The sequence below is a fragment of the Salvelinus fontinalis genome, unplaced genomic scaffold (assembly GCF_029448725.1).
Source record: "Salvelinus fontinalis isolate EN_2023a unplaced genomic scaffold, ASM2944872v1 scaffold_0155, whole genome shotgun sequence".
Taxonomy (NCBI): Eukaryota; Metazoa; Chordata; class Actinopteri; order Salmoniformes; family Salmonidae; genus Salvelinus; species Salvelinus fontinalis.
The window spans coordinates 313,461-341,352 of record NW_026600364.1 but is presented as its reverse complement, the minus strand read 5'-3'; the positions used below and the strand labels follow the sequence as shown (position 1 = coordinate 341,352).

The 27,892-nt window shown below is 39.7% G+C and overlaps 65 non-coding genes across 65 annotated transcripts; all 65 read right to left on the bottom strand.

Moving 5' to 3' along the window:
• Window positions 1-589: 589 nt before the first annotated feature.
• trnaq-cug (transfer RNA glutamine (anticodon CUG)) lies at window positions 590-661 on the bottom strand. The gene has a single exon. It is a non-coding gene; the product is annotated as a tRNA-Gln (tRNA).
• A 947-nt stretch (window positions 662-1,608) lies between these two features.
• On the bottom strand, window positions 1,609-1,680 carry trnaq-cug (transfer RNA glutamine (anticodon CUG)). Its single transcript has one exon. It is a non-coding gene; the product is annotated as a tRNA-Gln (tRNA).
• A 115-nt stretch (window positions 1,681-1,795) lies between these two features.
• trnaq-cug (transfer RNA glutamine (anticodon CUG)) lies at window positions 1,796-1,867 on the bottom strand. Its single transcript has one exon. It is a non-coding gene; the product is annotated as a tRNA-Gln (tRNA).
• Window positions 1,868-1,982: 115 nt separating this feature from the next.
• trnaq-uug (transfer RNA glutamine (anticodon UUG)) lies at window positions 1,983-2,054 on the bottom strand. The gene has a single exon. It is a non-coding gene; the product is annotated as a tRNA-Gln (tRNA).
• A 574-nt stretch (window positions 2,055-2,628) lies between these two features.
• On the bottom strand, window positions 2,629-2,700 carry trnaq-cug (transfer RNA glutamine (anticodon CUG)). Its single transcript has one exon. It is a non-coding gene; the product is annotated as a tRNA-Gln (tRNA).
• Window positions 2,701-2,815: 115 nt separating this feature from the next.
• On the bottom strand, window positions 2,816-2,887 carry trnaq-cug (transfer RNA glutamine (anticodon CUG)). The gene has a single exon. It is a non-coding gene; the product is annotated as a tRNA-Gln (tRNA).
• A 115-nt stretch (window positions 2,888-3,002) lies between these two features.
• On the bottom strand, window positions 3,003-3,074 carry trnaq-uug (transfer RNA glutamine (anticodon UUG)). Its single transcript has one exon. It is a non-coding gene; the product is annotated as a tRNA-Gln (tRNA).
• Window positions 3,075-3,647: 573 nt separating this feature from the next.
• Window positions 3,648-3,719, bottom strand: trnaq-cug (transfer RNA glutamine (anticodon CUG)). The gene has a single exon. It is a non-coding gene; the product is annotated as a tRNA-Gln (tRNA).
• A 115-nt stretch (window positions 3,720-3,834) lies between these two features.
• Window positions 3,835-3,906, bottom strand: trnaq-cug (transfer RNA glutamine (anticodon CUG)). The gene has a single exon. It is a non-coding gene; the product is annotated as a tRNA-Gln (tRNA).
• Window positions 3,907-4,021: 115 nt separating this feature from the next.
• trnaq-uug (transfer RNA glutamine (anticodon UUG)) lies at window positions 4,022-4,093 on the bottom strand. The gene has a single exon. It is a non-coding gene; the product is annotated as a tRNA-Gln (tRNA).
• A 572-nt stretch (window positions 4,094-4,665) lies between these two features.
• Window positions 4,666-4,737, bottom strand: trnaq-cug (transfer RNA glutamine (anticodon CUG)). The gene has a single exon. It is a non-coding gene; the product is annotated as a tRNA-Gln (tRNA).
• A 115-nt stretch (window positions 4,738-4,852) lies between these two features.
• Window positions 4,853-4,924, bottom strand: trnaq-cug (transfer RNA glutamine (anticodon CUG)). Its single transcript has one exon. It is a non-coding gene; the product is annotated as a tRNA-Gln (tRNA).
• A 115-nt stretch (window positions 4,925-5,039) lies between these two features.
• On the bottom strand, window positions 5,040-5,111 carry trnaq-cug (transfer RNA glutamine (anticodon CUG)). Its single transcript has one exon. It is a non-coding gene; the product is annotated as a tRNA-Gln (tRNA).
• Window positions 5,112-5,226: 115 nt separating this feature from the next.
• Window positions 5,227-5,298, bottom strand: trnaq-cug (transfer RNA glutamine (anticodon CUG)). Its single transcript has one exon. It is a non-coding gene; the product is annotated as a tRNA-Gln (tRNA).
• Window positions 5,299-5,413: 115 nt separating this feature from the next.
• On the bottom strand, window positions 5,414-5,484 carry trnaq-uug (transfer RNA glutamine (anticodon UUG)). The gene has a single exon. It is a non-coding gene; the product is annotated as a tRNA-Gln (tRNA).
• A 573-nt stretch (window positions 5,485-6,057) lies between these two features.
• Window positions 6,058-6,129, bottom strand: trnaq-cug (transfer RNA glutamine (anticodon CUG)). Its single transcript has one exon. It is a non-coding gene; the product is annotated as a tRNA-Gln (tRNA).
• Window positions 6,130-6,431: 302 nt separating this feature from the next.
• trnaq-uug (transfer RNA glutamine (anticodon UUG)) lies at window positions 6,432-6,503 on the bottom strand. Its single transcript has one exon. It is a non-coding gene; the product is annotated as a tRNA-Gln (tRNA).
• A 573-nt stretch (window positions 6,504-7,076) lies between these two features.
• On the bottom strand, window positions 7,077-7,148 carry trnaq-cug (transfer RNA glutamine (anticodon CUG)). Its single transcript has one exon. It is a non-coding gene; the product is annotated as a tRNA-Gln (tRNA).
• A 302-nt stretch (window positions 7,149-7,450) lies between these two features.
• Window positions 7,451-7,522, bottom strand: trnaq-uug (transfer RNA glutamine (anticodon UUG)). Its single transcript has one exon. It is a non-coding gene; the product is annotated as a tRNA-Gln (tRNA).
• A 573-nt stretch (window positions 7,523-8,095) lies between these two features.
• On the bottom strand, window positions 8,096-8,167 carry trnaq-cug (transfer RNA glutamine (anticodon CUG)). The gene has a single exon. It is a non-coding gene; the product is annotated as a tRNA-Gln (tRNA).
• A 115-nt stretch (window positions 8,168-8,282) lies between these two features.
• Window positions 8,283-8,354, bottom strand: trnaq-uug (transfer RNA glutamine (anticodon UUG)). The gene has a single exon. It is a non-coding gene; the product is annotated as a tRNA-Gln (tRNA).
• Window positions 8,355-8,923: 569 nt separating this feature from the next.
• trnaq-cug (transfer RNA glutamine (anticodon CUG)) lies at window positions 8,924-8,995 on the bottom strand. Its single transcript has one exon. It is a non-coding gene; the product is annotated as a tRNA-Gln (tRNA).
• Window positions 8,996-9,110: 115 nt separating this feature from the next.
• Window positions 9,111-9,182, bottom strand: trnaq-uug (transfer RNA glutamine (anticodon UUG)). The gene has a single exon. It is a non-coding gene; the product is annotated as a tRNA-Gln (tRNA).
• A 573-nt stretch (window positions 9,183-9,755) lies between these two features.
• Window positions 9,756-9,827, bottom strand: trnaq-cug (transfer RNA glutamine (anticodon CUG)). The gene has a single exon. It is a non-coding gene; the product is annotated as a tRNA-Gln (tRNA).
• Window positions 9,828-10,129: 302 nt separating this feature from the next.
• trnaq-uug (transfer RNA glutamine (anticodon UUG)) lies at window positions 10,130-10,201 on the bottom strand. Its single transcript has one exon. It is a non-coding gene; the product is annotated as a tRNA-Gln (tRNA).
• Window positions 10,202-10,774: 573 nt separating this feature from the next.
• trnaq-cug (transfer RNA glutamine (anticodon CUG)) lies at window positions 10,775-10,846 on the bottom strand. The gene has a single exon. It is a non-coding gene; the product is annotated as a tRNA-Gln (tRNA).
• Window positions 10,847-11,148: 302 nt separating this feature from the next.
• On the bottom strand, window positions 11,149-11,220 carry trnaq-uug (transfer RNA glutamine (anticodon UUG)). The gene has a single exon. It is a non-coding gene; the product is annotated as a tRNA-Gln (tRNA).
• A 573-nt stretch (window positions 11,221-11,793) lies between these two features.
• Window positions 11,794-11,865, bottom strand: trnaq-cug (transfer RNA glutamine (anticodon CUG)). The gene has a single exon. It is a non-coding gene; the product is annotated as a tRNA-Gln (tRNA).
• Window positions 11,866-11,980: 115 nt separating this feature from the next.
• trnaq-uug (transfer RNA glutamine (anticodon UUG)) lies at window positions 11,981-12,052 on the bottom strand. The gene has a single exon. It is a non-coding gene; the product is annotated as a tRNA-Gln (tRNA).
• A 115-nt stretch (window positions 12,053-12,167) lies between these two features.
• Window positions 12,168-12,239, bottom strand: trnaq-uug (transfer RNA glutamine (anticodon UUG)). Its single transcript has one exon. It is a non-coding gene; the product is annotated as a tRNA-Gln (tRNA).
• A 568-nt stretch (window positions 12,240-12,807) lies between these two features.
• trnaq-cug (transfer RNA glutamine (anticodon CUG)) lies at window positions 12,808-12,879 on the bottom strand. Its single transcript has one exon. It is a non-coding gene; the product is annotated as a tRNA-Gln (tRNA).
• Window positions 12,880-13,181: 302 nt separating this feature from the next.
• trnaq-uug (transfer RNA glutamine (anticodon UUG)) lies at window positions 13,182-13,253 on the bottom strand. Its single transcript has one exon. It is a non-coding gene; the product is annotated as a tRNA-Gln (tRNA).
• Window positions 13,254-13,818: 565 nt separating this feature from the next.
• trnaq-cug (transfer RNA glutamine (anticodon CUG)) lies at window positions 13,819-13,890 on the bottom strand. The gene has a single exon. It is a non-coding gene; the product is annotated as a tRNA-Gln (tRNA).
• Window positions 13,891-14,005: 115 nt separating this feature from the next.
• On the bottom strand, window positions 14,006-14,077 carry trnaq-uug (transfer RNA glutamine (anticodon UUG)). The gene has a single exon. It is a non-coding gene; the product is annotated as a tRNA-Gln (tRNA).
• A 115-nt stretch (window positions 14,078-14,192) lies between these two features.
• trnaq-uug (transfer RNA glutamine (anticodon UUG)) lies at window positions 14,193-14,264 on the bottom strand. Its single transcript has one exon. It is a non-coding gene; the product is annotated as a tRNA-Gln (tRNA).
• Window positions 14,265-15,024: 760 nt separating this feature from the next.
• Window positions 15,025-15,096, bottom strand: trnaq-uug (transfer RNA glutamine (anticodon UUG)). Its single transcript has one exon. It is a non-coding gene; the product is annotated as a tRNA-Gln (tRNA).
• Window positions 15,097-15,211: 115 nt separating this feature from the next.
• trnaq-uug (transfer RNA glutamine (anticodon UUG)) lies at window positions 15,212-15,283 on the bottom strand. The gene has a single exon. It is a non-coding gene; the product is annotated as a tRNA-Gln (tRNA).
• Window positions 15,284-15,851: 568 nt separating this feature from the next.
• On the bottom strand, window positions 15,852-15,923 carry trnaq-cug (transfer RNA glutamine (anticodon CUG)). The gene has a single exon. It is a non-coding gene; the product is annotated as a tRNA-Gln (tRNA).
• A 302-nt stretch (window positions 15,924-16,225) lies between these two features.
• On the bottom strand, window positions 16,226-16,297 carry trnaq-uug (transfer RNA glutamine (anticodon UUG)). The gene has a single exon. It is a non-coding gene; the product is annotated as a tRNA-Gln (tRNA).
• A 565-nt stretch (window positions 16,298-16,862) lies between these two features.
• On the bottom strand, window positions 16,863-16,934 carry trnaq-cug (transfer RNA glutamine (anticodon CUG)). Its single transcript has one exon. It is a non-coding gene; the product is annotated as a tRNA-Gln (tRNA).
• Window positions 16,935-17,049: 115 nt separating this feature from the next.
• Window positions 17,050-17,121, bottom strand: trnaq-uug (transfer RNA glutamine (anticodon UUG)). The gene has a single exon. It is a non-coding gene; the product is annotated as a tRNA-Gln (tRNA).
• A 115-nt stretch (window positions 17,122-17,236) lies between these two features.
• On the bottom strand, window positions 17,237-17,308 carry trnaq-uug (transfer RNA glutamine (anticodon UUG)). The gene has a single exon. It is a non-coding gene; the product is annotated as a tRNA-Gln (tRNA).
• Window positions 17,309-18,068: 760 nt separating this feature from the next.
• trnaq-uug (transfer RNA glutamine (anticodon UUG)) lies at window positions 18,069-18,140 on the bottom strand. The gene has a single exon. It is a non-coding gene; the product is annotated as a tRNA-Gln (tRNA).
• Window positions 18,141-18,255: 115 nt separating this feature from the next.
• trnaq-uug (transfer RNA glutamine (anticodon UUG)) lies at window positions 18,256-18,327 on the bottom strand. Its single transcript has one exon. It is a non-coding gene; the product is annotated as a tRNA-Gln (tRNA).
• Window positions 18,328-18,900: 573 nt separating this feature from the next.
• On the bottom strand, window positions 18,901-18,972 carry trnaq-cug (transfer RNA glutamine (anticodon CUG)). Its single transcript has one exon. It is a non-coding gene; the product is annotated as a tRNA-Gln (tRNA).
• Window positions 18,973-19,274: 302 nt separating this feature from the next.
• trnaq-uug (transfer RNA glutamine (anticodon UUG)) lies at window positions 19,275-19,346 on the bottom strand. The gene has a single exon. It is a non-coding gene; the product is annotated as a tRNA-Gln (tRNA).
• Window positions 19,347-19,914: 568 nt separating this feature from the next.
• trnaq-cug (transfer RNA glutamine (anticodon CUG)) lies at window positions 19,915-19,986 on the bottom strand. The gene has a single exon. It is a non-coding gene; the product is annotated as a tRNA-Gln (tRNA).
• A 302-nt stretch (window positions 19,987-20,288) lies between these two features.
• Window positions 20,289-20,360, bottom strand: trnaq-uug (transfer RNA glutamine (anticodon UUG)). The gene has a single exon. It is a non-coding gene; the product is annotated as a tRNA-Gln (tRNA).
• Window positions 20,361-20,925: 565 nt separating this feature from the next.
• On the bottom strand, window positions 20,926-20,997 carry trnaq-cug (transfer RNA glutamine (anticodon CUG)). The gene has a single exon. It is a non-coding gene; the product is annotated as a tRNA-Gln (tRNA).
• A 115-nt stretch (window positions 20,998-21,112) lies between these two features.
• trnaq-uug (transfer RNA glutamine (anticodon UUG)) lies at window positions 21,113-21,184 on the bottom strand. Its single transcript has one exon. It is a non-coding gene; the product is annotated as a tRNA-Gln (tRNA).
• A 115-nt stretch (window positions 21,185-21,299) lies between these two features.
• trnaq-uug (transfer RNA glutamine (anticodon UUG)) lies at window positions 21,300-21,371 on the bottom strand. The gene has a single exon. It is a non-coding gene; the product is annotated as a tRNA-Gln (tRNA).
• A 760-nt stretch (window positions 21,372-22,131) lies between these two features.
• Window positions 22,132-22,203, bottom strand: trnaq-uug (transfer RNA glutamine (anticodon UUG)). The gene has a single exon. It is a non-coding gene; the product is annotated as a tRNA-Gln (tRNA).
• A 115-nt stretch (window positions 22,204-22,318) lies between these two features.
• Window positions 22,319-22,390, bottom strand: trnaq-uug (transfer RNA glutamine (anticodon UUG)). The gene has a single exon. It is a non-coding gene; the product is annotated as a tRNA-Gln (tRNA).
• Window positions 22,391-22,963: 573 nt separating this feature from the next.
• trnaq-cug (transfer RNA glutamine (anticodon CUG)) lies at window positions 22,964-23,035 on the bottom strand. The gene has a single exon. It is a non-coding gene; the product is annotated as a tRNA-Gln (tRNA).
• Window positions 23,036-23,150: 115 nt separating this feature from the next.
• Window positions 23,151-23,222, bottom strand: trnaq-uug (transfer RNA glutamine (anticodon UUG)). The gene has a single exon. It is a non-coding gene; the product is annotated as a tRNA-Gln (tRNA).
• A 115-nt stretch (window positions 23,223-23,337) lies between these two features.
• On the bottom strand, window positions 23,338-23,409 carry trnaq-uug (transfer RNA glutamine (anticodon UUG)). Its single transcript has one exon. It is a non-coding gene; the product is annotated as a tRNA-Gln (tRNA).
• A 760-nt stretch (window positions 23,410-24,169) lies between these two features.
• On the bottom strand, window positions 24,170-24,241 carry trnaq-uug (transfer RNA glutamine (anticodon UUG)). Its single transcript has one exon. It is a non-coding gene; the product is annotated as a tRNA-Gln (tRNA).
• A 115-nt stretch (window positions 24,242-24,356) lies between these two features.
• trnaq-uug (transfer RNA glutamine (anticodon UUG)) lies at window positions 24,357-24,428 on the bottom strand. Its single transcript has one exon. It is a non-coding gene; the product is annotated as a tRNA-Gln (tRNA).
• Window positions 24,429-25,187: 759 nt separating this feature from the next.
• On the bottom strand, window positions 25,188-25,259 carry trnaq-cug (transfer RNA glutamine (anticodon CUG)). Its single transcript has one exon. It is a non-coding gene; the product is annotated as a tRNA-Gln (tRNA).
• A 573-nt stretch (window positions 25,260-25,832) lies between these two features.
• Window positions 25,833-25,904, bottom strand: trnaq-cug (transfer RNA glutamine (anticodon CUG)). Its single transcript has one exon. It is a non-coding gene; the product is annotated as a tRNA-Gln (tRNA).
• Window positions 25,905-26,019: 115 nt separating this feature from the next.
• On the bottom strand, window positions 26,020-26,091 carry trnaq-uug (transfer RNA glutamine (anticodon UUG)). The gene has a single exon. It is a non-coding gene; the product is annotated as a tRNA-Gln (tRNA).
• Window positions 26,092-26,206: 115 nt separating this feature from the next.
• On the bottom strand, window positions 26,207-26,278 carry trnaq-uug (transfer RNA glutamine (anticodon UUG)). The gene has a single exon. It is a non-coding gene; the product is annotated as a tRNA-Gln (tRNA).
• A 115-nt stretch (window positions 26,279-26,393) lies between these two features.
• trnaq-cug (transfer RNA glutamine (anticodon CUG)) lies at window positions 26,394-26,465 on the bottom strand. Its single transcript has one exon. It is a non-coding gene; the product is annotated as a tRNA-Gln (tRNA).
• Window positions 26,466-26,580: 115 nt separating this feature from the next.
• Window positions 26,581-26,652, bottom strand: trnaq-uug (transfer RNA glutamine (anticodon UUG)). The gene has a single exon. It is a non-coding gene; the product is annotated as a tRNA-Gln (tRNA).
• Window positions 26,653-27,411: 759 nt separating this feature from the next.
• Window positions 27,412-27,483, bottom strand: trnaq-cug (transfer RNA glutamine (anticodon CUG)). The gene has a single exon. It is a non-coding gene; the product is annotated as a tRNA-Gln (tRNA).
• Between the last annotated feature and the right edge of the window lie 409 nt (window positions 27,484-27,892).

The following is a 27,892-nucleotide window of genomic DNA, read 5'->3' as shown; positions in this document are numbered from 1 at the left end:
ATTACACCATAGAACCATATACTTAACCAATTTTGTAATTTTACAGAAAATAATGGACAGTCGTTCCTTCACGTGTTGCAAATACTTTCAACTGACAACAACATTTGGACAGCTGTCTTCTAGTTCAACAAGGAAGAATTATTCACATGGTAGGTCCGACCAAGACTTGAACTCAGATAGTAGGATTCAGAGTCCTGAGTGATAACCTTGACAGCACAGTACCCAGTAATCAATACTCTGTGATGGGTTCAGATTTACTCTCCTAGGTTCTCCGGAAAAACAGAGAAAATATTTTCTGGCCATAAACGGTATCAACTGGGCTACCCTACCATGTAACAACTTGTAAGTCCAAATATTTCCAACACGATTGATGTGATTAGGGTGAAAAAAATCTGAAATATTTTCAGTTCATTGGGAGGTAGCAAGTTCTCAATTAACAAACCTACTATGCACTCATAGTATGCATTTCCTGTAGGCTAGCCATTCGTGTGTACCAAAGGCTGCTCATCAACTCCCACTCACTTGTTTCTTTCACACACGACAATTTTAAAGTTGACAGGAGAGGAGTATGTCACTGCAAAATCGCGGTAGGTCCTACCGAGATTTGAACTCGGATCACAGGATTCAGAGTCCTGAGTGCTAACCATTACACCATAGAACCCTGTACTTAAATATTATTGAAGTGTTCAGGTTTTACTGTCATTTGTTCACACGATTAACAGCAAGAGATGAGATTATTGGTAGGTAATGTGAATAATTCAGCACAAAATCAAGGTAGGTCCTACCGAGATTTGAACTCGGATCGCAGGATTCAGAGTCCTGAGTGCTAACCATTACACCATAGAACACTGTACATAAATAATTTTGAAGTGTTCAGATTTTCCTGTCATTTGTTCACCCGATTAACAGCAAGAGATGAGATTATTGGTAGGCCATGTGAATAATTCAACACAAAAGCTAGGAAGGTTCTACCCAGATTTGAACTCGAAACACTGGATTCAAAGTCCGGAGTGCTAACCATTACACCATAGAACCATATTCTTAACCAATTTTGTAATTTTACAGAAAACAATGGACAGTCGTTCCTTCACGTGTTGCAAATACTTTCAACTGACAACAACATTTGGACAGCTGTCTTCTAGTTCAACAAGGAAGAATTATTCACATGGTAGGTCCGACCAAGACTTGAACTCAGATAGTAGGATTCAGAGTCCTGAGTGATAACCTTGACAGCACAGAACCCTGTAATCAATACTCTGTGATGGGTTCAGATTTACTCTCCTAGGTTCTCCGGAAAAACAGAGAAAATATTTTCTGGCCATAAACGGTATCAACTGGGCTACCCTACCATGTAACAACTTGTAAGTCCACATATTTCCAACACGATTGATGTGATTAGGGTGAAAAAAATCTGAAATATTTTCGGTTCATTGGGAGGTAGCAAGTTCTCAATTAACAAACCTACTAGGCACTCATAGTATGCATTTCCTGTAGGCTAGCCATTCGTGTGTACCAAAGCCTGCTCATCAACTCCCACTCACTTGTTTCTTTCACACAAGACAATTTTAAAGTTGACAGGAGAGGAGTATGTCACTGCAAAATCGCGGTAGGTCCTACCGAGATTTGAACTCGGATCGCAGGATTCAGAGTCCTGAGTGCTAACCATTACACCATAGAACCCTGTACTTAAATATTATTGATGTGTTCAGATTTTCCTGTCATTTGTTCACACGATTAACAGCAAGAGATGAGATTATTGGTAGGCCATGTGAATAATTCAGCACAAAAGCAAGGTAGGTCCTACCGAGATTTGAACTCAGTTCGCAGGATTCAGAGTCCTGAGTGCTAACCATTACACCATAGAACCCTGTACATAAAGTTTTTTGAAGTGTTCAGATTTTCCTGTCATTTGTTCACACGATTAACAGCAAGAGATGAGATTATTGGTAGGCCATGTGAATAATTCAACACAAAAGCTAGGAAGGTTCTACCGTGATTTGAACTCGGATCACTGGATTCAAAGTCCAGAGTGCTAACCATTACACCATAGAACCATATTCTTAAGAAAATTTGTAATTTTACAGAAAAGAATGGACAGTCGTTCCTTCACGTGTTGCAAATACTTTCAACTGACAACAATATTTGGACAGCTGTCTTCTAGTTCAACAAGGAAGAATTATTCACATGGTAGGTCCGACCAAGACTTGAACTCAGATAGTAGGATTCAGAGTCCTGAGTGATAACCTTGACAGCACAGAACCCAGTAATCAATACTCTGTGATGGGTTCAGATTTACTCTCCTAGGTTCTCCGGAAAAACAGAGAAATTTTTTTCTGGCCATAAACGGTATCAACTGGGCTACCCTACCATGTAACAACTTGTAAGTCCACATATTTCCAACACGATTGATGTGATTAGGGTGAAAAAAATCTGAAATATTTTCGGGTTCATTGGGAGGTAGCAAGTTCTCAATTAACACACCTACTAGGCACTCATAGTATGCATTTCCTGTAGGCTAGCCATTCATGTGTACCAAAGGCTGCTCATCAACTCCCACCCACTTGTTTCTTTCACACACGACAATTTTAAAGTTGACAGGAGAGGAGTATGTCACTGCAAAATCGAGGTAGTTCCTACCGAGATTTGAACTCAGATCACAGGATTCAGAGTCCTGAGTGCTAACCATTACACCATAGAACCCTGTACATAGTTTATTTTGAAGTGTTCAGATTTTCCTGTCATTTGTTCACCCAAATAACAGCAAGAGATTAGATTATTGGTAGGCCATGTGAATATTTCAGCACAAAATCAAGGTAGGTCCAACCGAGATTTGAACTCGGATCGCAGGATTCAGAGTCCTGAGTGCTAACCATTACACCATAGAACCCTGTACTTAAATTTTGTTGATGTGTTCAGATTTTCCTGTCATTTGTTCACACGATTAACAGCAAGAGATGAGATTATTGGTAGGCCATGTGAATAATTAAACACAAAAGCTAGGAAGGTTCTACCGAGATTTGAACTCGGATCACTGGATTCAAAGTCCAGAGTGCTAACCATTACACCATAGAACCATATTCTTAAGAAAATTTGTAATTTTACAGAAAAGAATGGACAGTCGTTCCTTCACGTGTTGCAAATACTTTCAACTGACAACAATATTTGGACAGCTGTCTTCTAGTTCAACAAGGAAGAATTATTCACATGGTAGGTCCGACCAAGACTTGAACTCAGATAGTAGGATTCAGAGTCCTGAGTGATAACCTTGACAGCACAGAACCCAGTAATCAATACTCTGTGATGGGTTCAGATTTACTCTCCTAGGTTCTCCGGAAAAACAGAGAATTTTTTTTCTGGCCATAAATGGTATCAACTGGGCTACCCTACCATGTAACAACTTGTAAGTCCACATATTTCCAACACGATTGATGTGATTAGGGTGAAAAAAATCTGAAATATTTTCGGTTCATTGGGAGGTAGCAAGTTCTCAATTAACACACCTACTAGGCACTCATAGTATGCATTTCCTGTAGGCTAGCCATTCGTGTGTACCAAAGGCTGCTCATCAACTCCCACCCACTTGTTTCTTTCACACACGACAATTTTAAAGTTGACAGGAGAGGAGTATGTCACTGCAAAATCGCGGTAGGTCCTACCGAGATTTGAACTCGGCTCGCAGGATTCAGAGTCCTGAGTGCTAACCATTACACCATAAAACCCTGTACTTAAATATTATTGAATTGTTCAGGTTTTACTGTCATTTGTTCACACGATTAACAACAAGAGATGAGATTATTGGTAGGTAATGTGAATAATTCAGCACAAAATCAAGGTAGGTCCTACCGAGATTTGAACTCGGATCGCAGGATTCAGAGTCCTGAGTGCTAACCATTACACCATAGAACCCTGTACATAAAAATTATTGAAGTGTTCAGATTTTCCTGTCATTTGTTCACCCGATTAACAGCAAGAGATGAGATTATTGGTAGGCCATGTGAATAATTCAGCACAAAAGCTAGGAAGGTTCTACCGAGATTTGAAATCGGATCACTGGATTCAAAGTCCAGAGTGCTAACCATTACACCATAGAACCATATACTTAACCAATTTTGTAATTTTACAGAAAATAATGGACAGTCGTTCCTTCACGTGTTGCAAATACTTTCAACTGACAACAACATTTGGACAGCTGTCTTCTAGTTCAACAAGGAAGAATTATTCACATGGTAGGTCCGACCAAGACTTGAACTCAGATAGTAGGATTCAGAGTCCTGAGTGATAACCTTGACAGCACAGTACCCAGTAATCAATACTCTGTGATGGGTTCAGATTTACTCTCCTAGGTTCTCCGGAAAAACAGAGAAAATATTTTCTGGCCATAAACGGTATCAACTGGGCTACCCTACCATGTAACAACTTGTAAGTCCAAATATTTCCAACACGATTGATGTGATTAGGGTGAAAAAATCTGAAATATTTTCGGTTCATTGGGAGGTAGCAAGTTCTCAATTAACAAACCTACTATGCACTCATAGTATGCATTTCCTGTAGGCTAGCCATTCGTGTGTACCAAAGGCTGCTCATCAACTCCCACTCACTTGTTTCTTTCACACACGACAATTTTAAAGTTGACAGGAGAGGAGTATGTCACTGCAAAATCGCGGTAGGTCCTACCGAGATTTGAACTCGGATCACAGGATTCAGAGTCCTGAGTGCTAACCATTACACCATAGAACCCTGTACTTAAATATTATTGAAGTGTTCAGGTTTTACTGTCATTTGTTCACACGATTAACAGCAAGAGATGAGATTATTGGTAGGTAATGTGAATAATTCAGCACAAAATCAAGGTAGGTCCTACCGAGATTTGAACTCGGATCGCAGGATTCAGAGTCCTGAGTGCTAACCATTACACCATAGAACCCTGTACATTAATGTTGTTGAAGTGTTCAGATTTTCCTGTCATTTGTTCACCCGATTAACAGCAAGAAATGAGATTATTGGTAGGCCATGTGAATAATTCAGCACAAAAGCTAGGAAGGTTCTACCGAGATTTGAACTCGGATCGCAGGATTCAGAGTCCTGAGTGCTAACCATTACACCATAGAACCCTGTACTTAAATATTATTGAAGTGTTCAGGTTTTACTGTCATTTGTTCACACGATTAACAGCAAGAGATGAGATTATTGGTAGGTAATGTGAATAATTCAGCACAAAATCAAGGTAGGTCCTACCGAGATTTGAACTCAGATCGCAGGATTCAGAGTCCTGAGTGCTAACCATTACACCATAGAACCCTGTACATAAATAATTTTGAAGTGTTCAGATTTTCCTGTCATTTGTTCACCCGATTAACAGCAAGAGATGAGATTATTGGTAGGCCATGTGAATAATTCAGCACAAAAGCTAGGAAGGTTCTACCGAGATTTGAACTCGGTCACTGGATTCAAAGTCCAGAGTGCTAACCATTACACCATAGAACCATATTCTTGACCAAATTTGGAATTTTACAGAAAAAAATTGACAGTCGTTCCTTCACGTGTTGCAAATTCTTTCAACTGACAACAATATTTGGACAGCTGTCTTCTAGTTCAACAAGGAAGAATTATTCACATGGTAGGTCCGACCAAGACTTGAACTCAGATAGTAGGATTCAGAGTCCTGAGTGATAACCTTGACAGCACAGAACCCTGTAATAAATACTCTGGGATGGGTTCAGATTTGCTCTCCTAGGTTCTCCGGAAAAACAGAGAAAATATTTTCTGGCCATAAACGGTATCAACTGGGCTACCCTACCATGTAACAACTTGTAAGTCCACATATTTCCAACACGATTGATGTGATGAGGGTGAAAAAAATCTGAAATATTTTCAGTTCATTGGGAGGTAGCAAGTTCTCAATTAACAAACCTACTAGGCACTCATAGTATGCATTTCCTGTAGGCTAGCCTTTCATGTGTATCAAAGACTGCTCATCAACTCCCACCCACTTGTTTCTTTCACACACGACAATTTTAAAGTTGACAGGAGAGGAGTATGTCACTGCAAAATCATGGTAGGTCCTACCGAGATTTGAACTCGGATCGCAGGATTCAGAGTCCTGAGTGCTAACCATTACACCATAGAACCCTGTACATTAATGTTATTGAAGTGTTCAGATTTTCCTGTCATTTGTTCACCCGATTAACAGCAAGAAATGAGATTATTGGTAGGCCATGTGAATAATTCAGCACAAAATCTAGGAAGGTTCTACTGAGATTTGAACTCGGATCACAGGATTCAGAGTCCTGAGTGCTAAACATTACACCATAGAACCCTGTACATAAAAATTATCGAAGTGTTCAGATTTTCCTGTCATTTGTTCACCCGTTTAACAGCAAGAGATGAGATTATTGGTAGGCCATGTGAATAATTCAGCACAAAAGCTAGGAAGGTTCTACCGAGATTTGAACTCGGATCACTGGATTCAAAGTCCAGAGTGCTAACCATTACACCCTAGAACCATATTCTTGACCAAATTTGGAATTTTACAGAAAAAAATTGACAGTCGTTCCTTCACGTGTTGCAAATTCTTTCAACTGACAACAATATTTGGACAGCTGTCTTCTAGTTCAACAAGGAAGAATTATTCACATGGTAGGTCCGACCAAGACTTGAACTCAGATAGTAGGATTCAGAGTCCTGAGTGATAACCTTGACAGCACAGAACCCTGTAATCAATACTCTGGGATGGGTTCAGATTTGCTCTCCTAGGTTCTCCGGAAAAACAGAGAAAATATTTTCTGGCCATAAACGGTATCAACTGGGCTACCCTACCATGTAACAACTTGTAAGTCCACATATTTCCAACACGATTGATGTGATGAGGGTGAAAAAAATCTGAAATATTTTCAGTTCATTGGGAGGTAGCAAGTTCTCAATTAACATACCTACTAGGCACTCATTGTATGCATTTCCTGTAGGCTAGCCATTCATGTGTACCAAAGACTGCTCATCAACTCCCACCCACTTGTTTCTTTCACACACGACAATTTTAAAGTTGACAGGAGAGGAGTATGTCACTGCAAAATCATGGTAGGTCCTACCGAGATTTGAACTCGGATCGCAGGATTCAGAGTCCTGAGTGCTAACCATTACACCATAGAACCCTGTACATTAATGTTATTGAAGTGTTCAGATTTTCCTGTCATTTGTTCACCCGATTAACAGCAAGAAATGAGATTATTGGTAGGCCATGTGAATAATTCAGCACAAAATCTAGGAAGGTTCTACTGAGATTTGAACTCGGATCACAGGATTCAGAGTCCTGAGTGCTAAACATTACACCATAGAACCCTGTACATAAAAATTATCGAAGTGTTCAGATTTTCCTGTCATTTGTTCACCCGATTAACAGCAAGAGATGAGATTATTGGTAGGCCATGTGAATAATTCAGCACAAAAGCTAGGAAGGTTCTACCGAGATTTGAACTCGGATCACTGGATTCAAAGTCCAGAGTGCTAACCATTACACCCTAGAACCATATTCTTGACCAAATTTGGAATTTTACAGAAAAAAATTGACAGTCGTTCCTTCACGTGTTGCAAATTCTTTCAACTGACAACAATATTTGGACAGCTGTCTTCTAGTTCAACAAGGAAGAATTATTCACATGGTAGGTCCGACCAAGACTTGAACTCAGATAGTAGGATTCAGAGTCCTGAGTGATAACCTTGACAGCACAGAACCCTGTAATAAATACTCTGGGATGGGTTCAGATTTGCTCTCCTAGGTTCTCCGGAAAAACAGAGAAAATATTTTCTGGCCATAAACGGTATCAACTGGGCTACCCTACCATGTAACAACTTGTAAGTCCACATATTTCCAACACGATTGATGTGATGAGGGTGAAAAAAATCTGAAATATTTTCAGTTCATTGGGAGGTAGCAAGTTCTCAATTAACAAACCTACTAGGCACTCATAGTATGCATTTCCTGTAGGCTAGCCTTTCATGTGTATCAAAGACTGCTCATCAACTCCCACCCACTTGTTTCTTTCACACACGACAATTTTAAAGTTGACAGGAGAGGAGTATGTCACTGCAAAATCATGGTAGGTCCTACCGAGATTTGAACTCGGATCGCAGGATTCAGAGTCCTGAGTGCTAACCATTACACCATAGAACCCTGTACATAAATGTTATTGAAGTGTTCAGATTTTCCTGTCATTTGTTCACCCGATTAACAGCAAGAGATGAGATTATTGGTAGGCCATGTGAATAATTCAGCACAAAAGCTAGGAAGGTTCTACCGAGATTTGAACTCGGATCACTGAATTCAAAGTCCAGAGTGCTAACCATTACACCATAGAACCATATTATTAACCAAATTTGGAATTTTACAGAAAAAAATGGACAGTCGTTCCTTCACGTGTTGCAAATACTTTCAACTGACAACAATATTTAGATAGCTATCTTCGAGTTCAACAAGGAAGAATTATTCACATGGTAGGTCCGACCAAGACTTGAACTCAGATTGTAGGATTCAGAGTCCTGAGTGATAACCTTGACAGCACAGAACCCTGTAATCAATACTCTGAGATGGGTTCAGATTTGCTCTCACTAGGTTCTCCGGAAAAACAGAGAAAATATTTTCTGGCCATAAACGGTATCAACTGGGCTACCCTACCATGTAACAACTTGTAAGTCCACATATTTCCAACAAGATTGATGTGATGAGGGTGAAAAAAATCTGAAATATTTTCGGTTCATTGGGAGGTAGCAAGTTCTCAATTAACATACCTACTAGGCACTCATAGTATGCATTTCCTGTAGGCTAGCCATTCATGTGTACCAAAGACTGCTCATCAACTCCCACCCACTTGTTTCTTTCACAAACGACAATTTTAAAGTTGACAGGAGTATGTCACTGCAAATTCAAGGTAGGTCCTACCGAGATTTGAACTCAGATCGCAGGATTCAGAGTCCTGAGTGCTAACCATTACACCATAGAACCCTGTACATAAAAATTATTGAAGTGTTCAGATTTTCCTGTCATTTGTTCACCCGATTAACAGCAAGAGATGAGATTATTGGTAGGCCATGTGAATAATTCAGCACAAAAGCTGGGAAGGTTCTACCGAGATTTGAACTCGGATCACTGGATTCAAAGTCCAGAGTGCTAACCATTACACCATAGAACCATATTCTTGACCAAATTTGGAATTTTACAGAAAAAAATTGACAGTCGTTCCTTCACGTGTTGCAAATTCTTTCAACTGACAACAATATTTGGAAAGCTGTCTTCTAGTTCAACAAGGAAGAATTATTCACATGGTAGGTCCGACCAAGACTTGAACTCAGATAGTAGGATTCAGAGTCCTGAGTGATAACCTTGACAGCACAGAACCCTGTAATCAATACTCTGGGATGGGTTCAGATTTGCTCTCCTAGGTTCTCCGGAAAAACAGAGAAAATATTTTCTGGCCATAAACGGTATCAACTGGGCTACCCTACCATGTAACAACTTGTAAGTCCACATATTTCCAACACGATTGATGTGATGAGGGTGAAAAAAATCTGAAATATTTTCAGTTCATTGGGAGGTAGCAAGTTCTCAATTAACAAACCTACTAGGCACTCATAGTATGCATTTCCTGTAGGCTAGCCTTTCATGTGTATCAAAGACTGCTCATCAACTCCCACCCACTTGTTTCTTTCACACACGACAATTTTAAAGTTGACAGGAGAGGAGTATGTCACTGCAAAATCATGGTAGGTCCTACCGAGATTTGAACTCAGATCGCAGGATTCAGAGTCCTGAGTGCTAACCATTACACCATAGAACCCTGTACATAAATGTTATTGAAGTGTTCAGATTTTCCTGTCATTTGTTCACCCGATTAACAGCAAGAGATGAGATTATTGGTAGGCCATGTGAATAATTCAGCACAAAATCTAGGAAGGTTCTACTGAGATTTGAACTCGGATCACAGGATTCAGAGTCCTGAGTGCTAAACATTACACCATAGAACCCTGTACATAAAAATTATCGAAGTGTTCAGATTTTCCTGTCATTTGTTCACCCGATTAACAGCAAGAGATGAGATTATTGGTAGGCCATGTGAATAATTCAGCACAAAAGCTAGGAAGGTTCTACCGAGATTTGAACTCGGATCACTGGATTCAAAGTCCAGAGTGCTAACCATTACACCATAGAACCATATTCTTTACCAAATTTGGAATTTTACAGAAAAAAATGGACAGTCGTTCCTTCACGTGTTGCAAATACTTTCAACTGACAACAATATTTGGACAGCTATCTTCTAGTTCAACAAGGAAGAATTATTCACATGGTAGGTCCGACCAAGACTTGAACTCAGATTGTAGGATTCAGAGTCCTGAGTGATAACCTTGACAGCACAGAACCCTGTAATCAATACTCTGGGATGGGTTCAGATTTGCTCTCCTAGGTTCTCCGGAAAAACAGAGAAAATATTTTCTGGCCATAAACGGTATCAACTGGGCTACCCTACCATGTAACAACTTGTAAGTCCACATATTTCCAACACGATTGATGTGATGAGGGTGAAAAAAATCTGAAGTATTTTCGGTTCATTGGGAGGTAGCAAGTTCTCAATTAACAAACCTACTAGGCACTCATAGTATGCATTTCCTGTAGGCTAGCCATTCATGTGTACCAAAGACTGCTCATCAACTCCCACCCACTTGTTTCTTTCACACACGACAATTTTAAAGTTGACAGGAGAGGAGTATGTCACTGCAAAATAAAGGTAGGTCCTACCGAGATTTGAACTCGGATCGCAGGATTCAGAGTCCTGAGTGCTAACCATTACACAATAGAACCCTGTACATAAATATTTTTAAAGTGTTCAGATTTTCCTGTCATTTGTTCACCCGATTAACAGCAAGAGATGAGATTATTGGTAGGCCATGTGAATAATTCAGCACAAAATCTAGGAAGGTTCTACTGAGATTTGAACTCGGATCACAGGATTCAGAGTCCTGAGTGCTAAACATTACACCATAGAACCCTGTACATAAAAATTATCGAAGTGTTCAGATTTTCCTGTCATTTGTTCACCCGATTAACAGCAAGAGATGAGATTATTGGTAGGCCATGTGAATAATTCAGCACAAAAGCTAGGAAGGTTCTACCGAGATTTGAACTCGGATCACTGGATTCAAAGTCCAGAGTGCTAACCATTACACCATAGAACCATATTCTTTACCAAATTTGGAATTTTACAGAAAAAAATGGACAGTCGTTCCTTCACGTGTTGCAAATACTTTCAACTGACAACAATATTTGGACAGCTATCTTCTAGTTCAACAAGGAAGAATTATTCACATGGTAGGTCCGACCAAGACTTGAACTCAGATTGTAGGATTCAGAGTCCTGAGTGATAACCTTGACAGCACAGAACCCTGTAATCAATACTCTGGGATGGGTTCAGATTTGCTCTCCTAGGTTCTCCGGAAAAACAGAGAAAATATTTTCTGGCCATAAACGGTATCAACTGGGCTACCCTACCATGTAACAACTTGTAAGTCCACATATTTCCAACACGATTGATGTGATGAGGGTGAAAAAAATCTGAAGTATTTTCGGTTCATTGGGAGGTAGCAAGTTCTCAATTAACAAACCTACTAGGCACTCATAGTATGCATTTCCTGTAGGCTAGCCATTCATGTGTACCAAAGACTGCTCATCAACTCCCACCCACTTGTTTCTTTCACACACGACAATTTTAAAGTTGACAGGAGAGGAGTATGTCACTGCAAAATAAAGGTAGGTCCTACCGAGATTTGAACTCGGATCGCAGGATTCAGAGTCCTGAGTGCTAACCATTACACAATAGAACCCTGTACATAAATATTTTTAAAGTGTTCAGATTTTCCTGTCATTTGTTCACCCGATTAACAGCAAGAGATGAGATTATTGGTAGGCCATGTGAATAATTCAGCACAAAAGCTAGGAAGGTTCTACCGAGATTTGAACTCGGATCACTGGATTCAAAGTCCAGAGTGCTAACCATTACACCATAAAACCCTGTACACAAATATTATTGAAGTGTTCAGATTTTCCTGTCATTTGTTCACCCGATTAACAGCAAGAGATGAGATTATTGGTAGGCCATGTGAATAATTCAGCACAAAAGCTAGGAAGGTTCTACCGAGATTTGAACTCGGATCACTGGATTCAAAGTCCAGAGTGCTAACCATTACACCATAGAACCATATTATTAGCCAAATTTGGAATTTTACAGAAAAAAATTGACAGTCGTTCCTTCACGTGTTGCAAATTCTTTCAACTGACAACAATATTTGGACAGCTATCTTCTAGTTCAACAAGGAAGAATTATTCACATGGTAGGTCCGACCAAGACTTGAACTCAGATTGTAGGATTCAGAGTCCTGAGTGATAACCTTGACAGCACAGAACCCTGTAATCAATACTCTGGGATGGGTTCAGATTTGCTCTCCTAGGTTCTCCGGAAAAACAGAGAAAATATTTTCTGGCCATAAACGGTATCAACTGGGCTACCCTACCATGTAACAACTTGTAAGTCCACATATTTCCAACACGATTGATGTGATGAGGGTGAAAAAAATCTGAAATATTTTCGGTTCATTGGGAGGTAGCAAGTTCTCAATTAACATACCTACTAGGCACTCATTGTATGCATTTCCTGTAGGCTAGCCATTCATGTGTACCAAAGACTGCTCATCAACTCCCACCCACTTGTTTCTTTCACAAACGACAATTTTAAAGTTGACAGGAGTATGTCACTGCAAATTCAAGGTAGGTCTTACCGAGATTTGAACTCGGATCGCAGGATTCAGAGTCCTGAGTGCTAACCATTACACCATAGAACCCTGTAGATAAATGTTATTGAAGTGTTCAGATTTTCCTGTCATTTGTTCACCCGATTAACAGCAAGAGATGAGATTATTGGTAGGCCATGTGAATAATTCAGCACAAAAGCTAGGAAGGTTCTACTGAGATTTGAACTCGGATCGCAGGATTCAGAGTCCTGAGTGCTAACCATTACACCATAGCACCCTGTACATAAAAATTATTGAAGTGTTCAGATTTTCCTGTCATTTGTTCACCCGATTAACAGCAAGAGATGAGATTATTGGTAGGCCATGTGAATAATTCAGCACAAAAGTTAGGAAGGTTCTACCGAGATTTGAACTCGGATCACTGGATTCAAAGTCCAGAGTGCTAACCATTACACCATAGAACCATATTCTTAACCAAATTTGGAATTTTACAGAAAAAAATGGACAGTCGTTCCTTCACGTGTTGCAAATTCTTCAACAATATTTGGACAGCTATCTTCTAGTTCAACAAGGAAGAATTATTCACATGGTAGGTCCGACCAAGACTTGAACTCAGATTGTAGGATTCAGAGTCCTGAGTGATAACCTTGACAGCACAGAACCCTGTAATCAATACTCTGGGATGGGTTCAGATTTGCTCTCCTAGGTTCTCCGGAAAAACAGAGAAAATATTTTCTGGCCATAAACGGTATCAACTGGGCTACCCTACCATGTAACAACTTGTAAGTCCACATATTTCCAACACGATTGATGTGATGAGGGTGAAAAAAATCTGAAGTATTTTCGGTTCATTGGGAGGTAGCAAGTTCTCAATTAACAAACCTACTAGGCACTCATAGTATGCATTTCCTGTAGGCTAGCCATTCATGTGTACCAAAGACTGCTCATCAACTCCCACCCACTTGTTTCTTTCACACACGACAATTTTAAAGTTGACAGGAGAGGAGTATGTCACTGCAAAATAAAGGTAGGTCCTACCGAGATTTGAACTCGGATCGCAGGATTCAGAGTCCTGAGTGCTAACCATTACACAATAGAACCCTGTACATAAATATTTTTAAAGTGTTCAGATTTTCCTGTCATTTGTTCACCCGATTAACAGCAAGAGATGAGATTATTGGTAGGCCATGTGAATAATTCAGCACAAAAGCTAGGAAGGTTCTACCGAGATTTGAACTCGGATCACTGGATTCAAAGTCCAGAGTGCTAACCATTACACCATAAAACCCTGTACACAAATATTATTGAAGTGTTCAGATTTTCCTGTCATTTGTTCACCCGATTAACAGCAAGAGATGAGATTATTGGTAGGCCATGTGAATAATTCAGCACAAAAGCTAGGAAGGTTCTACCGAGATTTGAACTCGGATCACTGGATTCAAAGTCCAGAGTGCTAACCATTACACCATAGAACCATATTATTAACCAAATTTGGAATTTTACAGAAAAAAATTGACAGTCGTTCCTTCACGTGTTGCAAATTCTTTCAACTGACAACAATATTTGGACAGCTATCTTCTAGTTCAACAAGGAAGAATTATTCACATGGTAGGTCCGACCAAGACTTGAACTCAGATTGTAGGATTCAGAGTCCTGAGTGATAACCTTGACAGCACAGAACCCTGTAATCAATACTCTGGGATGGGTTCAGATTTGCTCTCCTAGGTTCTCCGGAAAAACAGAGAAAATATTTTCTGGCCATAAACGGTATCAACTGGGCTACCCTACCATGTAACAACTTGTAAGTCCACATATTTCCAACACGATTGATGTGATGAGGGTGAAAAAAATCTGAAATATTTTCGGTTCATTGGGAGGTAGCAAGTTCTCAATTAACAAACCTACTAGGCACTCATAGTATGCATTTCCTGTAGGCTAGCCATTCATGTGTACCAAAGACTGCTCATCAACTCCCACCCACTTGTTTCTTTCACACACGACAATTTTAAAGTTGACAGGAGAGGAGTATGTCACTGCAAAATAAAGGTAAGTCCTACCGAGATTTGAACTCGGATCGCAGGATTCAGAGTCCTGAGTGCTAACCATTACACCATAAAGCCCTGTACATAAACATTATTGAAGTGTTCAGATTTTCCTGTCATTTGTTCACCCGATTAACAGCAAGAGATGAGATTATTGGTAGGCCATGTGAATAATTCAGCACAAAAGCTAGGAAGGTTCTACTGAGATTTGAACTCGGATCACTGGATTCAAAGTCCAGAGTGCTAACCATTACACCATAGAACCCTGTACATAAAAATTATTGAAGTGTTCAGATTTTCCTGTCATTTGTTCACCCGATTAACAGCAAGAGATGAGATTATTGGTAGGCCATGTGAATAATTCAGCACAAAAGCTAGGAAGGTTCTACCGAGATTTGAACTCGGATCACTGGATTCAAAGTCCAGAGTGCTAACCATTACACCATAGAACCATATTATTAACCAAATTTGGAATTTTACAGAAAAAAATTGACAGTCGTTCCTTCACGTGTTGCAAATTCTTTCAACTGACAACAATATTTGGACAGCTATCTTCTAGTTCAACAAGGAAGAATTATTCACATGGTAGGTCCGACCAAGACTTGAACTCAGATTGTAGGATTCAGAGTCCTGAGTGATAACCTTGACAGCACAGAACCCTGTAATCAATACTCTGGGATGGGTTCAGATTTGCTCTCCTAGGTTCTCCGGAAAAACAGAGAAAATATTTTCTGGCCATAAACGGTATCAACTGGGCTACCCTACCATGTAACAACTTGTAAGTCCACATATTTCCAACACGATTGATGTGATGAGGGTGAAAAAAATCTGAAATATTTTCGGTTCATTGGGAGGTAGCAAGTTCTCAATTAACATACCTACTAGGCACTCATTGTATGCATTTCCTGTAGGCTAGCCATTCATGTGTACCAAAGACTGCTCATCAACTCCCACCCACTTGTTTCTTTCACAAACGACAATTTTAAAGTTGACAGGAGTATGTCACTGCAAATTCAAGGTAGGTCTTACCGAGATTTGAACTCGGATCGCAGGATTCAGAGTCCTGAGTGCTAACCATTACACCATAGAACCCTGTAGATAAATGTTATTGAAGTGTTCAGATTTTCCTGTCATTTGTTCACCCGATTAACAGCAAGAGATGAGATTATTGGTAGGCCATGTGAATAATTCAGCACAAAAGCTAGGAAGGTTCTACTGAGATTTGAACTCGGATCGCAGGATTCAGAGTCCTGAGTGCTAACCATTACACCATAGCACCCTGTACATAAAAATTATTGAAGTGTTCAGATTTTCCTGTCATTTGTTCACCCGATTAACAGCAAGAGATGAGATTATTGGTAGGCCATGTGAATAATTCAGCACAAAAGTTAGGAAGGTTCTACCGAGATTTGAACTCGGATCACTGGATTCAAAGTCCAGAGTGCTAACCATTACACCATAGAACCATATTCTTAACCAAATTTGGAATTTTACAGAAAAAAATGGACAGTCGTTCCTTCACGTGTTGCAAATTCTTCAACAATATTTGGACAGCTATCTTCTAGTTCAACAAGGAAGAATTATTCACATGGTAGGTCCGACCAAGACTTGAACTCAGATTGTAGGATTCAGAGTCCTGAGTGATAACCTTGACAGCACAGAACCCTGTAATCAATACTCTGGGATGGGTTCAGATTTGCTCTCCTAGGTTCTCCGGAAAAACAGAGAAAATATTTTCTGGCCATAAACGGTATCAACTGGGCTACCCTACCATGTAACAACTTGTAAGTCCACATATTTCCAACACGATTGATGTGATGAGGGTGAAAAAAATCTGAAGTATTTTCGGTTCATTGGGAGGTAGCAAGTTCTCAATTAACAAACCTACTAGGCACTCATAGTATGCATTTCCTGTAGGCTAGCCATTCATGTGTACCAAAGACTGCTCATCAACTCCCACCCACTTGTTTCTTTCACACACGACAATTTTAAAGTTGACAGGAGAGGAGTATGTCACTGCAAAATAAAGGTAGGTCCTACCGAGATTTGAACTCGGATCGCAGGATTCAGAGTCCTGAGTGCTAACCATTACACAATAGAACCCTGTACATAAATATTTTTAAAGTGTTCAGATTTTCCTGTCATTTGTTCACCCGATTAACAGCAAGAGATGAGATTATTGGTAGGCCATGTGAATAATTCAGCACAAAAGCTAGGAAGGTTCTACCGAGATTTGAACTCGGATCACTGGATTCAAAGTCCAGAGTGCTAACCATTACACCATAAAACCCTGTACACAAATATTATTGAAGTGTTCAGATTTTCCTGTCATTTGTTCACCCGATTAACAGCAAGAGATGAGATTATTGGTAGGCCATGTGAATAATTCAGCACAAAAGCTAGGAAGGTTCTACCGAGATTTGAACTCGGATCACTGGATTCAAAGTCCAGAGTGCTAACCATTACACCATAGAACCATATTATTAACCAAATTTGGAATTTTACAGAAAAAAATTGACAGTCGTTCCTTCACGTGTTGCAAATTCTTTCAACTGACAACAATATTTGGACAGCTATCTTCTAGTTCAACAAGGAAGAATTATTCACATGGTAGGTCCGACCAAGACTTGAACTCAGATTGTAGGATTCAGAGTCCTGAGTGATAACCTTGACAGCACAGAACCCTGTAATCAATACTCTGGGATGGGTTCAGATTTGCTCTCCTAGGTTCTCCGGAAAAACAGAGAAAATATTTTCTGGCCATAAACGGTATCAACTGGGCTACCCTACCATGTAACAACTTGTAAGTCCACATATTTCCAACACGATTGATGTGATGAGGGTGAAAAAAATCTGAAATATTTTCGGTTCATTGGGAGGTAGCAAGTTCTCAATTAACAAACCTACTAGGCACTCATAGTATGCATTTCCTGTAGGCTAGCCATTCATGTGTACCAAAGACTGCTCATCAACTCCCACCCACTTGTTTCTTTCACACACGACAATTTTAAAGTTGACAGGAGAGGAGTATGTCACTGCAAAATAAAGGTAAGTCCTACCGAGATTTGAACTCGGATCGCAGGATTCAGAGTCCTGAGTGCTAACCATTACACCATAAAGCCCTGTACATAAACATTATTGAAGTGTTCAGATTTTCCTGTCATTTGTTCACCCGATTAACAGCAAGAGATGAGATTATTGGTAGGCCATGTGAATAATTCAGCACAAAAGCTAGGAAGGTTCTACTGAGATTTGAACTCGGATCACTGGATTCAAAGTCCAGAGTGCTAACCATTACACCATAGAACCCTGTACATAAAAATTATTGAAGTGTTCAGATTTTCCTGTCATTTGTTCACCCGATTAACAGCAAGAGATGAGATTATTGGTAGGCCATGTGAATAATTCAGCACAAAAGTTAGGAAGGTACTACCGAGATTTGAACTCGGATCACTGGATTCAAAGTCCAGAGTGCTAAACATTACACCATAGAACCATATTATTAACCAAATTTGGAATTTTACAGAAAAAAATTGACAGTCGTTCCTTCACGTGTTGCAAATTCTTTCAACTGACAACAATATTTGGACAGCTATCTTCTAGTTCAACAAGGAAGAATTATTCACATGGTAGGTCCGACCAAGACTTGAACTCAGATTGTAGGATTCAGAGTCCTGAGTGATAACCTTGACAGCACAGAACCCTGTAATCAATACTCTGGGATGGGTTCAGATTTGCTCTCCTAGGTTCTCCGGAAAAACAGAGAAAATATTTTCTGGCCATAAACGGTATCAACTGGGCTACCCTACCATGTAACAACTTGTAAGTCCACATATTTCCAACACGATTGATGTGATGAGGGTGAAAAAAATCTGAAGTATTTTCGGTTCATTGGGAGGTAGCAAGTTCTCAATTAACAAACCTACTAGGCACTCATAGTATGCATTTCCTGTAGGCTAGCCATTCATGTGTACCAAAGACTGCTCATCAACTCCCACCCACTTGTTTCTTTCACACACGACAATTTTAAAGTTGACAGGAGAGGAGTATGTCACTGCAAAATCATGGTAGGTCCTACCGAGATTTGAACTCAGATCGCAGGATTCAGAGTCCTGAGTGCTAACCATTACACCATAGAACCCTGTACATAAATGTTATTGAAGTGTTCAGATTTTCCTGTCATTTGTTCACCCGATTAACAGCAAGAGATGAGATTATTGGTAGGCCATGTGAATAATTCAGCACAAAATCTAGGAAGGTTCTACTGAGATTTGAACTCGGATCACAGGATTCAGAGTCCTGAGTGCTAAACATTACACCATAGAACCCTGTACATAAAAATTATCGAAGTGTTCAGATTTTCCTGTCATTTGTTCACCCGATTAACAGCAAGAGATGAGATTATTGGTAGGCCATGTGAATAATTCAGCACAAAAGCTAGGAAGGTTCTACCGAGATTTGAACTCGGATCACTGGATTCAAAGTCCAGAGTGCTAACCATTACACCATAGAACCATATTCTTTACCAAATTTGGAATTTTACAGAAAAAAATGGACAGTCGTTCCTTCACGTGTTGCAAATACTTTCAACTGACAACAATATTTGGACAGCTATCTTCTAGTTCAACAAGGAAGAATTATTCACATGGTAGGTCCGACCAAGACTTGAACTCAGATTGTAGGATTCAGAGTCCTGAGTGATAACCTTGACAGCACAGAACCCTGTAATCAATACTCTGTGATGGGTTCAGATTTGCTCTCCTAGGTTCTCCGGAAATACAGAGAAAATATTTTCTGGCCATAAACGGTATCAACTGGGCTACCCTACCATGTAACAACTTGTAAGTCCACATATTTCCAACACGATTGATGTGATGAGGGTGAAAAAAATCTGAAATATTTTCGGTTCATTGGGAGTTAGCAAGTTCTCAATTAACATACCTACTAGGCACTCATTGTATGCATTTCCTGTAGGCTAGCCATTCATGTGTACCAAAGACTGCTCATCAACTCCCACCCACTTGTTTCTTTCACAAACGACAATTTTAAAGTTGACAGGAGTATGTCACTGCAAATTCAAGGTAGGTCTTACCGAGATTTGAACTCGGATCGCAGGATTCAGAGTCCTGAGTGCTAACCATTACACCATAGAACCCTGTAGATAAATGTTATTGAAGTGTTCAGATTTTCCTGTCATTTGTTCACCCGATTAACAGGAAGAGATGAGATTATTGGTAGGCCATGTGAATAATTCAGCACAAAAGCTAGGAAGGTTCTACTGAGATTTGAACTCGGATCGCAGGATTCAGAGTCCTGAGTGCTAACCATTACACCATAGCACCCTGTACATAAAAATTATTGAAGTGTTCAGATTTTCCTGTCATTTGTTCACCCGATTAACAGCAAGAGATGAGATTATTGGTAGGCCATGTGAATAATTCAGCACAAAAGTTAGGAAGGTTCTACCGAGATTTGAACTCGGATCACTGGATTCAAAGTCCAGAGTGCTAACCATTACACCATAGAACCATATTCTTAACCAAATTTGGAATTTTACAGAAAAAAATGGACAGTCGTTCCTTCACGTGTTGCAAATTCTTCAACAATATTTGGACAGCTATCTTCTAGTTCAACAAGGAAGAATTATTCACATGGTAGGTCCGACCAAGACTTGAACTCAGATTGTAGGATTCAGAGTCCTGAGTGATAACCTTGACAGCACAGAACCCTGTAATCAATACTCTGGGATGGGTTCAGATTTGCTCTCCTAGGTTCTCCGGAAAAACAGAGAAAATATTTTCTGGCCATAAACGGTATCAACTGGGCTACCCTACCATGTAACAACTTGTAAGTCCACATATTTCCAACACGATTGATGTGATGAGGGTGAAAAAAATCTGAAGTATTTTCGGTTCATTGGGAGGTAGCAAGTTCTCAATTAACAAACCTACTAGGCACTCATAGTATGCATTTCCTGTAGGCTAGCCATTCATGTGTACCAAAGACTGCTCATCAACTCCCACCCACTTGTTTCTTTCACACACGACAATTTTAAAGTTGACAGGAGAGGAGTATGTCACTGCAAAATAAAGGTAGGTCCTACCGAGATTTGAACTCGGATCGCAGGATTCAGAGTCCTGAGTGCTAACCATTACACAATAGAACCCTGTACATAAATATTTTTAAAGTGTTCAGATTTTCCTGTCATTTGTTCACCCGATTAACAGCAAGAGATGAGATTATTGGTAGGCCATGTGAATAATTCAGCACAAAAGCTAGGAAGGTTCTACCGAGATTTGAACTCGGATCACTGGATTCAAAGTCCAGAGTGCTAACCATTACACCATAAAACCCTGTACACAAATATTATTGAAGTGTTCAGATTTTCCTGTCATTTGTTCACCCGATTAACAGCAAGAGATGAGATTATTGGTAGGCCATGTGAATAATTCAGCACAAAAGCTAGGAAGGTTCTACCGAGATTTGAACTCGGATCACTGGATTCAAAGTCCAGAGTGCTAACCATTACACCATAGAACCATATTATTAACCAAATTTGGAATTTTACAGAAAAAAATTGACAGTCGTTCCTTCACGTGTTGCAAATTCTTTCAACTGACAACAATATTTGGACAGCTATCTTCTAGTTCAACAAGGAAGAATTATTCACATGGTAGGTCCGACCAAGACTTGAACTCAGATTGTAGGATTCAGAGTCCTGAGTGATAACCTTGACAGCACAGAACCCTGTAATCAATACTCTGGGATGGGTTCAGATTTGCTCTCCTAGGTTCTCCGGAAAAACAGAGAAAATATTTTCTGGCCATAAACGGTATCAACTGGGCTACCCTACCATGTAACAACTTGTAAGTCCACATATTTCCAACACGATTGATGTGATGAGGGTGAAAAAAATCTGAAATATTTTCGGTTCATTGGGAGGTAGCAAGTTCTCAATTAACAAACCTACTAGGCACTCATAGTATGCATTTCCTGTAGGCTAGCCATTCATGTGTACCAAAGACTGCTCATCAACTCCCACCCACTTGTTTCTTTCACACACGACAATTTTAAAGTTGACAGGAGAGGAGTATGTCACTGCAAAATAAAGGTAAGTCCTACCGAGATTTGAACTCGGATCGCAGGATTTAGAGTCCTGAGTGCTAACCATTACACCATAGAGCCCTGTACATAAAAATTATTGAAGTGTTCAGATTTTCCTGTCATTTGTTCACCCGATTAACAGCAAGAGATGAGATTATTGGTAGGCCATGTGAATAATTCAGCACAAAAGCTAGGAAGGTTCTACTGAGATTTGAACTCGGATCACTGGATTCAAAGTCCAGAGTGCTAACCATTACACCATAGAACCCTGTACATAAAAATTATTGAAGTGTTCAGATTTTCCTGTCATTTGTTCACCCGATTAACAGCAAGAGATGAGATTATTGGTAGGCCATGTGAATAATTCAGCACAAAAGTTAGGAAGGTACTACCGAGATTTGAACTCGGATCACTGGATTCAAAGTCCAGAGTGCTAACCATTACACCATAGAACCATATTATTAACCAAATTTGGAATTTTACAGAAAAAAATTGACAGTCGTTCCTTCACGTGTTGCAAATTCTTTCAACTGACAACAATATTTGGACAGCTATCTTCTAGTTCAACAAGGAAGAATTATTCACATGGTAGGTCCGACCAAGACTTGAACTCAGATTGTAGGATTCAGAGTCCTGAGTGATAACCTTGACAGCACAGAACCCTGTAATCAATACTCTGGGATGGGTTCAGATTTGCTCTCCTAGGTTCTCCGGAAAAACAGAGAAAATATTTTCTGGCCATAAACGGTATCAACTGGGCTACCCTACCATGTAACAACTTGTAAGTCCACATATTTCCAACACGATTGATGTGATGAGGGTGAAAAAAATCTGAAGTATTTTCGGTTCATTGGGAGGTAGCAAGTTCTCAATTAACAAACCTACTAGGCACTCATAGTATGCATTTCCTGTAGGCTAGCCATTCATGTGTACCAAAGACTGCTCATCAACTCCCACCCACTTGTTTCTTTCACACACGACAATTTTAAAGTTGACAGGAGAGGAGTATGTCACTGCAAAATAAAGGTAGGTCCTACCGAGATTTGAACTCGGATCGCAGGATTCAGAGTCCTGAGTGCTAACCATTACACCATAGAACCCTGTACATAAATATTTTTAAAGTGTTCAGATTTTCCTGTCATTTGTTCACCCGATTAACAGCAAGAGATGAGATTATTGGTAGGCCATGTGAATAATTCAGCACAAAAGCTAGGAAGGTTCTACCGAGATTTGAACTCGGATCACTGGATTCAAAGTCCAGAGTGCTAACCATTACACCATAAAACCCTGTACACAAATATTATTGAAGTGTTCAGATTTTCCTGTCATTTGTTCACCCGATTAACAGCAAGAGATGAGATTATTGGTAGGCCATGTGAATAATTCAGCACAAAAGCTAGGAAGGTTCTACCGAGATTTGAACTCGGATCACTGGATTCAAAGTCCAGAGTGCTAACCATTACACCATAGAACCATATTATTAACCAAATTTGGAATTTTACAGAAAAAAATTGACAGTCGTTCCTTCACGTGTTGCAAATTCTTTCAACTGACAACAATATTTGGACAGCTATCTTCTAGTTCAACAAGGAAGAATTATTCACATGGTAGGTCCGACCAAGACTTGAACTCAGATTGTAGGATTCAGAGTCCTGAGTGATAACCTTGACAGCACAGAACCCTGTAATCAATACTCTGGGATGGGTTCAGATTTGCTCTCCTAGGTTCTCCGGAAAAACAGAGAAAATATTTTCTGGCCATAAACGGTATCAACTGGGCTACCCTACCATGTAACAACTTGTAAGTCCACATATTTCCAACACGATTGATGTGATGAGGGTGAAAAAAATCTGAAATATTTTCGGTTCATTGGGAGGTAGCAAGTTCTCAATTAACAAACCTACTAGGCACTCATAGTATGCATTTCCTGTAGGCTAGCCATTCATGTGTACCAAAGACTGCTCATCAACTCCCACCCACTTGTTTCTTTCACACACGACAATTTTAAAGTTGACAGGAGAGGAGTATGTCACTGCAAAATAAAGGTAAGTCCTACCGAGATTTGAACTCGGATCGCAGGATTCAGAGTCCTGAGTGCTAACCATTACACCATAGAGCCCTGTACATAAAAATTATTGAAGTGTTCAGATTTTCCTGTCATTTGTTCACCCGATTAACAGCAAGAGATGAGATTATTGGTAGGCCATGTGAATAATTCAGCACAAAAGCTAGGAAGGTTCTACTGAGATTTGAACTCAGATCACTGGATTCAAAGTCCAGAGTGCTAACCATTACAGCATAGAACCCTGTACATAAAAATTATTGAAGTGTTCAGATTTTCCTGTCATTTGTTCACCCGATTAACAGCAAGAGATGAGATTATTGGTAGGCCATGTGAATAATTCAGCACAAAAGTTAGGAAGGTACTACCGAGATTTGAACTCGGATCACTGGATTCAAAGTCCAGAGTGCTAACCATTACACCATAGAACCATATTATTAACCAAATTTGGAATTTTACAGAAAAAAATTGACAGTCGTTCCTTCACGTGTTGCAAATTCTTTCAACTGACAACAATATTTGGACAGCTATCTTCTAGTTCAACAAGGAAGAATTATTCACATGGTAGGTCCGACCAAGACTTGAACTCAGATTGTAGGATTCAGAGTCCTGAGTGATAACCTTGACAGCACAGAACCCTGTAATCAATACTCTGGGATGGGTTCAGATTTGCTCTCCTAGGTTCTCCGGAAAAACAGAGAAAATATTTTCTGGCCATAAACGGTATCAACTGGGCTACCCTACCATGTAACAACTTGTAAGTCCACATATTTCCAACACGATTGATGTGATGAGGGTGAAAAAATCTGAAATATTTTCGGTTCATTGGGAGGTAGCAAGTTCTCAATTAACAAACCTACTAGGCACTCATAGTATGCATTTCCTGTAGGCTAGCCATTCATGTGTACCAAAGACTGCTCATCAACTCCCACCCACTTGTTTCTTTCACACACGACAATTTTAAAGTTGACAGGAGAGGAGTATGTCACTGCAAAATAAAGGTAAGTCCTAACAAGATTTGAACTCGGATCGCAGGATTCAGAGTTCTGAGTGCTAACCATTACACCATAGCACCCTGTACATAAAAATTATTGAAGTGTTCAGATTTTCCTGTCATTTGTTCACCCGATTAACAGCAAGAGATGAGATTATTGGTAGGCCATGTGAATAATTCAGCACAAAAGTTAGGAAGGTTCTACCGAGATTTGAACTCGGATCACTGGATTCAGAGTCCAGAGTGCTAAACATTACACCATAGAACCATATTCTTAACCAAATTTGGAATTTTACAGAAAAAAATGGACAGTCGTTCCTTCACGTGTTGCAAATTCTTTCAACTGACAACAATATTTGGACAGCTATCTTCTAGTTCAACAAGGAAGAATTATTCACATGGTAGGTCCGACCAAGACTTGAAATCAGATTGTAGGATTCAGAGTCCTGAGTGATAACCTTGACAGCACAGAACCCTGTAATCAATACTCTGGGATGGGTTCAGATTTGCTCTCCTAGGTGCTCCGGAAAAACAGAGAAAATATTTTCTGGCCATAAACGGTATCAACTGGGCTACCCTACCATGTAACAACTTGTAAGTCCACATATTTCCAACACGATTGATGTGATGAGGGTGAAAAAAATCTGAAATATTTTCGGTTCATTGGGACGTAGCAAGTTCTCAATTAACAAACCTACTAGGCACTCATAGTATGCATTTCCTGTAGGCTAGCCATTCATGTGTACCAAAGACTACTCATCAACTCCCACCCACTTGTTTCTTTCACACACGACAATTTTAAAGTTGACAGGAGAGGAGTATGTCACTGCAAAATAAAGGTAGGTCCTACCGAGATTTGAACTCGGATCGCAGGATTCAGAGTCCTGAGTGCTAACCATTACACCATAGAACCCTGTACATAAAAATTATTGAAGTGTTCAGATTTTCCTGTCATTTGTTCACCCGATTAACAGCAAGAGATGAGATTATTGGTAGGCCATGTGAATAATACAGCACAAAAGCTAGGAAGGTTCTACTGAGATTTGAACTCGGATCACTGGATTCAAAGTCCAGAGTGCTAACCATTACACCATAGAACCCTGTACATAAAAATTATTGAAGTGTTCAGATTTTCCTGTCATTTGTTCACCCGATTAACAGCAAGAGATGAGATTATTGGTAGGCCATGTGAATAATTCAGCACAAAAGTTAGGAAGGTACTACCGAGATTTGAACTCGGATCACTGGATTCAAAGTCCAGAGTGCTAACCATTACACCATAGAACCCTGTACATAAAAATTATTGAAGTGTTCAGATTTTCCTGTCATTTGTTCACTTGATTAACAGCAAGAGATGAGATTATTGGTAGGCCATGTGAATAATTCAGCACAAAAGCTAGGAAGGTTCTACCGAGATTTGAACTCGGATCGCAGGATTCAGAGTCCTGAGTGCTTACCATTACACCATAGCACCCTGTACATAAAAAGTATTGAAGTGTTCAGATTTTCCTGTCATTTGTTCACCCGATTAACAGCAAGAGATGAGATTATTGGTAGGCCATGTGAATAATTCAGCACAAAAGTTAGGAAGGTTCTACCGAGATTTGAACTCGGATCACTGGATTCAAAGTCCAGAGTGCTAACCATTACACCATAGAACCATATTCTTAACCAAAGTTGGAATTTTACAGAAAAAAATGGACAGTCGTTCCTTCACGTGTTGCAAATTCTTTCAACTGACAACAATATTTGGACAGCTATCTTCTAGTTCAACTTGGAAGAATTATTCACATGGTAGGTCCGACCAAGACTTGAACTCAGATTGTAGGATTCAGAGTCCTGAGTGATAACCTTGACAGCACAGAACCCTGTAATCAATACTCTGGGATGGGTTCAGATTTGCTCTCCTAGGTTCTCCGGAAAAACAGAGAAAATATTTTCTGGCCATAAACGGTATCAACTGGGCTACCCTACCATGTAACAACTTGTAAGTCCACATATTTCCAACACGATTGATGTGATGAGGGTGAAAATATCTGAAATATTTTCGGTTCATTGGGAGGTAGCAAGTTCTCAATTAACAAACCTACTAGGCACTCATAGTATGCATTTCCTGTAGGCTAGCCATTCATGTGTACCAAAGACTGCTCATCAACTCCCACCCACTTGTTTCTTTCACACACGACAATTTTAAAGTTGACAGGAGAGGAGTATGTCACTGCAAAATAAAGGTAAGTCCTAACGAGATTTGAACTCGGATCGCAGGATTCAGAGTTCTGAGTGCTAACCATTACACCATAGCACCCTGTACATATAAATTATTGAAGTGTTCAGATTTTCCTGTCATTTGTTCACCCGATTAACAGCAAGAGATGAGATTATTGGTAGGCCATGTGAATAATTCAGCACAAAAGTTAGGAAGGTTCTACCGAGATTTGAACTCGGATCACTGGATTCAGAGTCCAGAGTGCTAAACATTACACCATAGAACCATATTCTTAACCAAATTTGGAATTTTACAGAAAAAAATGGACAGTCGTTCCTTCACGTGTTGCAAATTCTTTCAACTGACAACAATATTTGGACAGCTATCTTCTAGTTCAACAAGGAAGAATTATTCACATGGTAGGTCCGACCAAGACTTGAAATCAGATTGTAGGATTCAGAGTCCTGAGTGATAACCTTGACAGCACAGAACCCTGTAATCAATACTCTGGGATGGGTTCAGATTTGCTCTCCTAGGTTCTCCGGAAAAACAGAGAAAATATTTTCTGGCCATAAACGGTATCAACTGGGCTACCCTACCATGTAACAACTTGTAAGTCCACATATTTCCAACACGATTGATGTGATGAGGGTGAAAAAAATCTGAAATATTTTCGGTTCATTGGGACGTAGCAA